At 41.2% G+C, this 11117-nt stretch overlaps 1 long non-coding RNA gene across 1 annotated transcript; it reads left to right on the plus strand.

Annotated features, from left to right (window-relative positions):
* Nucleotides 1–9233: 9233 nt before the first annotated feature.
* LOC115280491 lies at nt 9234–10852 on the plus strand. Its single transcript, XR_003903810.1, has 2 exons — nt 9234–9346; nt 10639–10852. It is a non-coding gene; the product is annotated as an uncharacterized LOC115280491 (long non-coding RNA).
* The last annotated feature ends 265 nt before the right edge of the window (nt 10853–11117 follow it).

The following is an 11117-nucleotide window of genomic DNA, read 5'->3' on the forward strand; positions in this document are numbered from 1 at the left end:
AAATTAACCATAGAGACTGGTGGAAATTGGGTAAACTCTCCTTCCCTATGCCCTTTACAGGGTAAGAAATTCCCCTTACACCAAGGAAGGCTATGCCAGGCTTTAGGGGTACAATGGTAATGACCCAATCCTGGGTCAGTTACAAGACAGAGGGGGGAATGTAAGGACGCAGGTTTGAGACAATACAAGGGCACACATTGCCCAAGGGAAGAGGGACCACCCTTGTAATACCCTTAACATTCCTAAGGGCAGGCCTAGAAATAGAAGCTATAGGTAATCAGTTATTGCTTAAGGCTAGTTACACCCTATGCGAGGGTCCTGGGTCCTGGGTCTACTCTGTGATTGGTTAACACTCTAAGTGTTGTAATTGGATAAACCTGCTGTCAATAATATTGTGTAATAATAATTGGATCACTGTACCTATGTCACAATTTCCTGTAACTCCCCCTTCCCAAACTCATAAAAGCCCTGCCCCACCTTTGTTCGGGGCTCACTCCACATGGATCCACCATGCCAATAAAGTCTGTGAGCCCGAGTTTAGGCCCTGGTGAGCCTAAACCTGTAATAAAGCCCTTTGCTTTTGCATGCTTGAAAAAAAAAATAAAAAAAAAATAAATAAAGATCACTCCCTTTTGTAGACAGAATAATGGTCCCCCAGAGATGCCCACACCCTAGCCCCCAGAGTGTGTGAATATGTTAGATTACATGGCAAAGGCGAATTAGGTTTGCAGATGAAATGAAGTTTGCTAATTAGCTGAGTTCAAAATAGGGAGATTAGTCTGGATAATCCAGGTAGGTACAATGTAATCACAAGGGTCTTTAAAAGTGGGAGAAAGGGGGAGAAGAGAAGGTCAGAGGAAAAACTTATGATGACAGAAGCAGAAGTCAGAAATACTCTGTTGCTGGTTTTTTAAAATTAAAAAAAAATGTTTACTTTTGAGAGAGAGAAAGGGAGAGAGAGGGGAGGAACAGAGAGGGAAACACGGAATCCAAAGCAGGCTCCAGGTACCAAGTTGTCAGCACAGAGCTTGATACGGAGCTCAAACCCACAAATTGCAAGATCATGACCTGAACCAGAGTTAGATACCTAACTGGCTGAGACACCCAGGCTCTGTTGTTGGTTTCGAAGACAATGGGGCATGGCCAAGGAAGCCTCTAGAATCTGGAAAAAGCAGATGAACCATTTCTCCCCAGGAGCCTCCAGACAGCAATACTGAAACGCCTTGATTTCAGTCCAGAAAGACCTGTGTTGGACTTCTAGCCAACGAAAATATAAAGCAAAATTTGTCATAGTTTAAGCCACTAAATTTATGGTAATTTAAGGTTTATGGTGACAGCAAGAAATCATTTTTCCAACCACCAATGTCATCTAAAATTTTTAATTGTTAATTAAATTAAAAATTTAAATATTAAAAAATGGTCAAGCTCAAAAGTTTACTTGAAATCTTACATTTTATCATTGACAAAATACTGTCAGTTGTTGTCCTTAAAGTGAGAGGCTTACCTTGTTTATATTTGAAAAAATGTCTGCCAAATACCCAAGTCTGTCTACCAATTGTTCTATCAATTGAAAACGGTATTTTGGGGAAGGGAGGCGTGTGTAGTTCAGCTTACAAGTTGACCACAAACGAGCTCTGTGTGAAGGCAACCACCATATTTTGGTGTGCATCAGAAGTGTCTGATCTAGGGGCACCTGGGTGGCTCAGTCGGTTAAGCGTCTGACTTTGGGTCAGGTCATGACCTCATGGTTCATGAGTTCAAGCCCCGTGTTGGGCTCTGTGCTGACAGCTCAGAGCCTGGAGCCTGCTTTGGATTCTGTGTCTCCTTCTCTCTCTGCCCTTCCCCTGCTTGTGCTCTGTCTCTCTCTCTCTCAAAAAAAAAAAATAAATAAATGTTAAAAAAATAAAAAAGAAGTGTCTTATGTATACTTCCAATTTTGTGACATAGAATCTTTAAGAGATATTTACTCAAAGGTCAATATCAATAAGATTTAAAATGTTTACAGCCTCTTTGGGGACATTATTAAGTAAAACCATCATTATTTGGTTTTTCTTTATCTGCAAGTGCATGGTGGTGAAGCACATAATGACTACTAGTATAATTTGGTGCCATGACCTAAATTCATTATAAGTCAATAATAGTCTAACCACCACCACCTTTATACCATAAGTGTATATGTCAGCACAATGAAAAAAGCCAAAATGTCCTGGTTTTGTTACAAAAATAGTTTTGACCTGGTGGATCCCCTGAAAAGGTCTTGAGGACTCTTAGGGTCCCATGGACCACTTTTTGAGAACCACTGCCCTGCTATGATTTGGAACAAACATTTTTTATGTAAAATATTATTAATTTTAAAAATTGACACCTTTAAATAGCTTGGAGAATATCAAAATGCTGCTTACTCTTTAGCTTTCTCAGTTTCTATTTTTAGGTAATTTTTAGTTTTCAAATCATATTCCAAAAATGTTTGGGAGGTACTCCCTGGTCTCTAGAAAGGAAACTTTTTCCAGTATTAAAAATATTTGGTATAAATTTTAAAAATAAACCTTGTGGTTGAAAAATGAAGTCATAAGTTTTGAGTTGAACTGGTCCTGCCATCTTAAGTGAAGTACAACTTTCTTTAAAACCAAATTTATTCATTTATTCAACAAGTATTTACTGAATGTATTAGGCATGATGCTTTGTGTTGAGAAGGAGAAAGAGAGTAAGAAAGTGTCCTTTCCTTTAAAGAGTTTGCATTCTAATGAGGAGGACCAGAAAAGTGACAATTTTGGGAACCAGGGGATAATACAATGCTAGAGGTGAGCATAGGGTGCCATGGAAACACATAGGAGGGGCATTCAATAGGGGAGAGTGGGAGGCGGGAGGCTATGGGAGCCTTCCCAGGGAGCTGGCAGGTGGATGGAGGCACAGGTGGTGTTAAGTGGGTGTGTGAAGGTGAGGAAGTGGTAGCAAGTGGGTTCTAGTTCAGGAGGATAGTCGTAAGAAAGGCTCAGTGGTGAAGGAGCTTACCATATTCAAAAGCTGTCAGCTGAGAGCATGCTTTGGGCATGAGGGTAAGCCAGGGTTCATAGACTTGGTGAAAGGTGACCCTAAGAGACAAGCAGGGGCCAAAGAAAGAGTACAGGACCTTGTCTTCCCTAGCAAGCAATTGCACTTTTCACTGAAGGCTTTAGATGTGGGACACTCACTCTTCTAGAAGGGAGGTCATCCAGGGCTGAGCCTGATGGCTCCCAGATCCTTTCATAGCCCTTCGTTTGACTGTCTCGTCTGATCCCTGCAGGCTGCATTTCCCAGGCTCTAGCATCTGTTGGCTTCTGGCTGGGTTTGGCCAAAGGGAAGTACTGTTGGAAAATTGGATGGTGGTAAGAAGACAGACATCAGAGTGTTTCTTCTCAACTCCTCCCACTTTAGGCAGCATTGCCAGCTGCGGCCATATCTGCCCTGTGGCCTTGTCTCTACACAGGCTGGATGTCATTCCCGCCTGTGCTGAGTAACCCTAGACGCTGGACTCCAGTAAGAACCACATTCCCCTTTGTCCCTGACCCCACTGTGGGTGGTAAGGGGTCTTTCTTCTGCTGATCCTAATCTATGTGTTGCCTCTCCAACATTTCTTTGATTTCTAAGCTCCTTCATCACCTGTGTGATCCAGTTTCAGTATGAAATTACATCTACTTTTCAGAGTAGTTTGTTCCTTGGCTGGACACTGACTGGTACAAAAATGATATAATTGATGCACATTTGGGAAGAATCACTCACACTGCAGGGGAAATGTGAATTGCAGGGAGGAAGACAGAAGCAGAGAGATCAAGGGAGGATGGGTCTGTGACCCAGGGGAGACATGCTGAGAGGTTGAATTTAGGCAATGGCCAGAGTTTAAGATGCAAAGAGGTTAGTCTGAGAGATGTTAAGAAGGCGGAATCCGCAATAGCCATTCCCGATTGACTAAGGGGCAGAGGAGGAGTTACCATGATATCCATGTTTCTAGCTTGGGCAAATGGGTGGATGATGAGACCATTCCTGATGAAGGAAGGAAGATGACTGGCTCGGGTTGGAGCTGGGGAGTCTGAGGAGCCTCTGAGATCCGTTATTGGACAGGTGAGTGTCGAGTTCAAGTAAGAGACCTGGTAAGAGAAGTATCAATGTTTCATAGCCACGGAGGTAGCAGGGATCATACAAAGTGGTGCATAGAATAAGGATAGAGAGATGAGAAGGGGAAAAACAGATGGGAAGAGAGGTTTTGGGGGTCTACACATTTCTGTCTGCAACCTACTTTCAGATTCATGAGAATCCATAATTCTTACCCAGCCTGTTGATTCAGAGTTTCTAGTTACCTCAAGAGAAGACTGGTTAGAAGACACTTGGGAGGGATGCCTGGGGGGCTCAGCCAATTAAGTGTCAGACCCTTGATCTCAGCTCAGGTGTTCATCTTAGAGTCGTGAGTTCAAGCCCTGTGCCGGACTGTATGCTAGGTGTGAAGCCTACTTAAAAAAAAAAAAACGTTTGGGAAAAACTGATTTGAACAAAGGAAAAGGGTTAGAAGATGCTAACTCAGGTATGTCAACCCAGGATCTGATGCTTGAAACTGCCATTTTATCCTCTATTAAATGAGAAATTCAGTAACTTCTCAAAACTCTCTTTGCCTAAGTACTGATAAACATGGGCCCATCTTTAATTACTATTTAGCACAGAGCATTAGATGTTTGACAAGGAAGAGATTGCCCTGAGTTGGCAAGATCAAAAAATGATTCATAAAGGTGAGGATAGGCTGAGCCTTTAGAACAGGCTGGGGGCTGGCCAGCAGGAGAAGAAGGGAAGGTGATCCCACTTTGCAGGAGAGGTCAGCAAAAATGGCAGAGACATAGGTCTGTATCTATTCACAGGACAGAAAGGAAACGGAAACAATTTGAAAGAAAGTAGAGAGAATACAGGAGGCATTGGGACAAATATGGTAGCCCCAGAATACAGATGCCAGGTAAGACTGGCATGATAAGGAGAAATCTGACTTCACCGAATGACCAAAAGATGGCAGTCAAGCTGTGAGACAAAGTTAACAGGCATCAGGTTTTTGGCTCTGTCAGAGATATCCAGAGATGAAATGCCCAATGATATTTCTCTGTGTTCACAGAGAACAGTGAGTTCTCTGTCATCACAAATGTTCAGGATGAACAGAGGATGCTGGAGAGGGTGGTGGGACCAGATGCAATCTTTTCCAAGCTGCTTGTCATGACCCATTAATGGATCATGACATTGATTCAGTGTATTATATTAATTTGCTGGGACTGATGGTGGCTTAAGTAACAGAAATTTATCGTCCTATAGTTCTGGAAACAAGAAGTCTGAAATCAAGGTATTGCATGGGTTGGTTCCTGCTGACTGCTGTGAGGAAAGAGTCTGTTCCAGGCCTCTCTCGACTTACAGATGGCCATCTTCCCTGTGTCCCTTTACATCGTCTTCCCTCGGTATATGTCTCTTCACCCAAATTTCCCCTATTGGGAGGACACCAGTCATCCCAGATTAGGGCCACCCTGAAAACTTCATTTTCACTTGATGACTTCCGTAAAGATACCGTTTCCAAATAAGGTCGCCCTCTGAGGTATAGGGGTTGGGATGTGAACATAGGAATTTGGGTGGGACACAATTCAACCCATAACATGTATCCTCATCAGAACTTAAAAAGAATAACATAGGATAAAATATAATAGAAAACATTGGAGGACATCATCTCTAGCCGCAGGTGTGTGTTTTCTGGGTTGCATTGTGAAATGTCACAGTTCCAATCTCTAAACTGAGAATTTGCATTTTGCATTGAGGGAAAGTTCAAAGGAGGATTTCAGAGTGGTTTCCACTTCTACTCAGAAATGAGAAGAATGAATCAGAGCAGCTCGGCTTTGCTCCCTGCCACTCAAAGACCATCGGCTGTGTGTGCATAAGGTAGGCCCTGAGTTATTCTGGAAGTTCATGTCTGAAGGTCTGTTTTGGCTATGTCTGTTCTTTCCTGACCCGTGCTCGTTGGGTGACTGCTTTTCTATTCCTGTGTGTCATGCACACTCGCCTCTATCAGATTTCGTTCCATTGGTGCAGGAATCTTCTTGTGCTGTGATTTTTTTTGACAATGCTTTTACTCTTACTTAAAATTCCATTTGTGGAACTAATTTATTCTAAGCCTAACATTAAACTGAGTTACATGATATGAACTCTATCTTATGTTTGTTAAGGGAAAATATGAGTTATCAAAATATGCTGTGTGGAAGCATACCTTATTTCAAGTAATCACAGTCTTAGGGCTAAAAAAACATAAGCCCCATCGCCCTCCGCCTGGCTTCTGTAGCAGGTGCTCAAGATGAAAGCTCCTGTGATAGTTCTCTGCTTATCGGCGGAGGAGGTAGGACTGGCTTGGTCGTATGTGTTTTAGGGCTGAATAATGTTTCACTTAACTCAGAATTTAATCGAATTTGTGACTTGGCATCTGTAGTCATCTGGGTGACTGGATTTTTTATGCAGTTGATTGAATCAACTGATGGGAAAGTATGTCTTTTTAAAAAATATTTGGCAGTTTCTCCTAACTATAGAAAGGAGCACCTGTTGGTGGATGCTACTTTGCCAGACAAGCTTTGGAAGCAAAAGTCAGGATGAAGTGATATAAGCAGATAGCTTAGAGTAGGCTGTTTCAGTCATGCAGAATGGAGAAAACTTTTCACCTGTGGTTAAAAAAATACTACGCATCACGATCAGTGCAGTGCATAAACGTAGTAGCAGGGGGCGCTCTCTCTGCAGGTGAACTGCTCAGGTCCTGAAAGAGGTACATTATGTGACGCATCAATTGACCATGGAGATTAAGGCAATGTGAGTCTGTTGTAGAGCTAGTTCATGTTTCATCTCCTCTCCTGTTAATTGCATCTTCATTGGGAGTCAGAGGATATTGGGAATTTCTATCTTGAGTGACCATTATAATAAGCTCTTTAGGAGAAACCAATAGGTATTTTCCCTGAGTAAGAGGTTTAAATGTAACCCTTTTGTCAGCAATCCTGAGTCAAGGGCACAGCTTTACTTTTTAGACAATTCTGATATAATAAAAGTGAGAGACAGGAATAGCATTTTAACTGGTTGATAGAAGAGATGAGAGTTGCCAATAAGCTACTTACAAAGCACCTCTTATAAAAAGTGCAAATAAAGATGATGGGCCTTACTGGGCCACTTCTAGTTTCTTCAAAGCCTGAGATCTGGCCAGGGTGGCACAGAGAAGGCTGTCTTCCTCAAGCTCATGCCTCCACCCCAAAAAGATAGGAATCAAGTATCAGACCAATAAGAAAAAGGATTCAAAGTTCAGTCCCTTTGCCTTCAGAGCATCAGTCACATTGCTGGCCATCCACATATCACTCAACAGTCCAGGTTCCAGGGCAGGACGAGTGGTCCCAGGGAAGTGGCTGCAGTCATGGCCATCTGACCCTGAAGCACTCATGAAGTCGTAGCTCCACTCTGCCATAAGTAACCCTTTTATTCACCTCTTCTTGATCCATTCACATATTTATCTTGGCAGCTTTCTTAACTTTTCTCCCTTCTCACATTATCAACTCTTCCCCAAATCTTTCCATCAAATGGTTATTTCCTGCTTACCTCATGGAAGTTTCCTTATCTATTCTCCTACCCTACACATCTGTGTTATTTATGTAAATACTCAGTCTTGTCTCTTTCTTTAAAACCTTCACTGTCCTCCATTGCATTTTCTTCCTTCTGGCTTTCTGCAAAAATGCACAAGAATACCTAGTCTAGGATAACACATAAACACATATTCAAAGTGAAAAGGCCCAGCTAAGATTAGATTCTATCTTACCTGCAACTGTCTCTCTGACCAGAGGTTCTCTTCCCAGTGAACTCCTACCCACCCTGCTAGTTGACCAGGCCCCTGGCTTGGCACTGACCAGTTAGCCTCTGCCCTGCCTCGCTGGTTATCTTTTCACATACATGAACCCAGTTATCAGTAGGCTCTTTTAAGAAGTGCTATACCTCTCAGCACCGAGCTGATTTAGGATCAAGACGATATTCTATATCCTTAAAGCCAAGGAGGGAATTGATATTCTGGATTATCAAAACAAAAAAATCTAAATAATCTAAATAATTTTTATGTATCTAAATAAAAAATTACTTAGAGCTAGAGAGTATTATGTGAAGTGAAATAAGTCAGTCAAAGATAAATACTATATGATTTCATGCAAATGTGGGATTTAAGAAACAACAAATGAGAAAAAAAAAAGAGAAGCAAACCAAGAAACAGACTCTTTAGTACAGAGAACAAACTGATGGAGCCGAGGCGTGAGAGGGAAATGGGTGAAATAGGTGATGGGGATTAAGAACAGCACTTGTGGGTGCCTGGGTAGGTCAGTTGCTAAGCATCTGATTTCGGCTCAGGTCATAATCTCATGGTTTGTGAGTTTGAGTCCCACATCAGGTGAGCAGAAGCCCCACTTTTGGTAGAACGTGAGCCCTGGGTGAGCCCCACTTCTCTCTCCCTCTCATGGGATTCTCTCTTTTTTTCCCTGCCCATTGCTCACTTTCACCCTCTCTCTCTCAAAAAAAAGAGGGGGGTCACTTGTGATGAGCATCATGTGTTGTATGAAATGCTGGATCACTAAACTGTACACCTAAAACTAATATTACACTATATGTTAACTAAATGGAATTTAAATAACAACTGTAAAAAATTAAAAATTACTCTTATTAAAAATATTAGGATAATTCAAACAGAAGTGGATTTATGCTATGGTGTCCAAATGATAATGCAAGAGACGCTCCTAAGAATCTTTTTGCTACAGTCCCAAGGTCCCTGCTTAGGCCAGGAAAATTCTATCACCCCTTTTCCATTACTGCAGACCCCAGAAAGTAAGTTTCCTTGGCTCTGTTCTTAGCAGTTGACACATCACATCAGAATCTGTCAAAGGTTAATAGGCACCCCAGGTGTTCCCCATGTTTGAAGTTCCTGGCATATGAACGGATAAATGAATTCCAAAATGGGATTATGAAAACTGTGATCTATTTTACCTGTAACAATTTAGCGTGTTTAACATATGCATTGTTATTATTCACAGGGTACTTATAAGACATGAAAAATATTAATGTAGATCCCACAAAGGCTATGTGGTTGGGTAATGGGACACAGGATTAAAACTGAAAGACTGTTTTATTTCTTTCCATTTCTTTTCAGTGTACATGATTGTGTTTGTGTACATGTTCTCCTATGGAAGCCACTTACAAAGTCCAAATGTGAGGCCCTTCGTCCATGGAAGCTGTAGGCCAAATAGCCTTCCTCCTCTGCGTGCCCACATAGACACAGGGCCACACACACCAGGTAACATGCCCTGCTTGTTTAAGTTACTAGCTTTGGGAAAAGGTTTTATATTCCTACTTCCTGTGCATATCTCCTGACTCCCTGGGCTGATGTGGCACCTGGAAACTCTGTGATTATGATCTCCACCTCTGTAATTCTGAGGTCAAAGCTTATTGGAGCCACATCCTTATTCTTACTCCATCTTTTGTAAAGATCCCTCGCTCCAGCACGGCCCCTTTCCCCAGCCCTTAGATGTTCAACGTAGCCAAGAAGTCCTATGCCCTGTTCCCACCATTAAAGCTTACTGTTAGTTAAGGATCTGCTAAATTCATTATACTCAGACTTATATGATTGCTAAGGCATATTGCTCAGACTTCCCAGGGACTTTCAATTTTAACCAAAGACAAAGTCTGACTTTTTTTTTAAATGTTTATTTAGTTTTGAAAGAGAGAAAGAGTGTGCACACAGGGGAGAGGCAGAGAGAGAGAGAGAGAAAGAGAGAGAGAAAGAGAGAGAGAGAGAGGGAGGGAGACAGAGGATCTGAAACAGGCTCTGAGCTGACAGCAGTGAGCCCAATGTGGGGCCCAAACTCACAAACCATGAGATCATGACCTGCACTAAAGTGGGGTGCTTAACCAACCGAGCCACTCAGGAGTCCTAGACAAAGCCTTACTTTTAAAAAGAAATAACTGATAAAGCACTGTAGTGCTGTATAGAGTATGAACTACTCCTGTTGAGTAGTTCTCTCCTGTTCTCCTTTTGAGAATCTCTGACTCCCCAGAGATTTACGCTTCTGACCTGACATTCTGCTGTAAGGCATTTTCAGTTTTAATTTAGAGATCTAGACAGAACTGGCTAGTTGATAACTAAGGTCTCACTTCTTGCCTCATGCTTTTAATATATATAAATAATGAAATGGGGAAAATTCATCCACTTGCTCTGTAGACTGGTCTACAAAGTATATTTATCTATAAAAGAATGAACACCGTATTCATTGCAAAAGAATTCAAGCATTCTTTTGCAGAATACTTAATCCTTCCAGGGAAAGGATATAGTGTATAACATTCCTGCTCAGAATTTTAATGAAAAATGTTATTATAATTTAGTGTCCTATTGGCTTGCATTTTTGTAATTTTACAAGAAAATGTCCACTTCCACATATCCATTAAATATCTGATTCATTTTCTTGGCTCAAGATAATGCCTTATACCTATATCACCAGCAAACCAGTGTCTGCATTGGATAAATATAAGACTATGTGTGATTAGGCTATTAAATATTTTTAATTCCCTTTTACTATTCTTTGAATATAGTATATTTCTGAGGAGGCAGAGGCAGAATGGAGTACCTTGGTATTACTGAGCTTCGTGGAGCAAGCCTGTGGACTTGGATTATTCATCATAACTGGCAGAGATCCTACTATCCAGAACCTTGCAACATCTCAATTTTCTTGCTCTAGTGAATGTCATAATGAGCACATGTACGATGTGAGTTTAAGAAGAACTTTAAATCTTTATAGCATTTTGATGTTCTGTCTTTCTTGTTCATAATCATATCTTGATTAAGAGGTAGAATTAACACCCAGTAGGACATCAGAATTTCTTGGCTTTAATCCTCTGCCTATCTTTTCTTTGTCTCTTGGGCAGACAAAGACTGATTTATGGACTCTACGATTCTGAAACAGTACAAAGTATCTGAAACAAATATTTATTGTTTTCCACAAGCCAATTACATCTTGTTTACATAGGAAATATAAGGCAAACTTAGAAGGAAAATAAGTAAATTGATGTTA

This window comes from Suricata suricatta, chromosome 1, assembly GCF_006229205.1.
Source record: "Suricata suricatta isolate VVHF042 chromosome 1, meerkat_22Aug2017_6uvM2_HiC, whole genome shotgun sequence".
NCBI lineage: Eukaryota > Metazoa > Chordata > Mammalia > Carnivora > Herpestidae > Suricata > Suricata suricatta.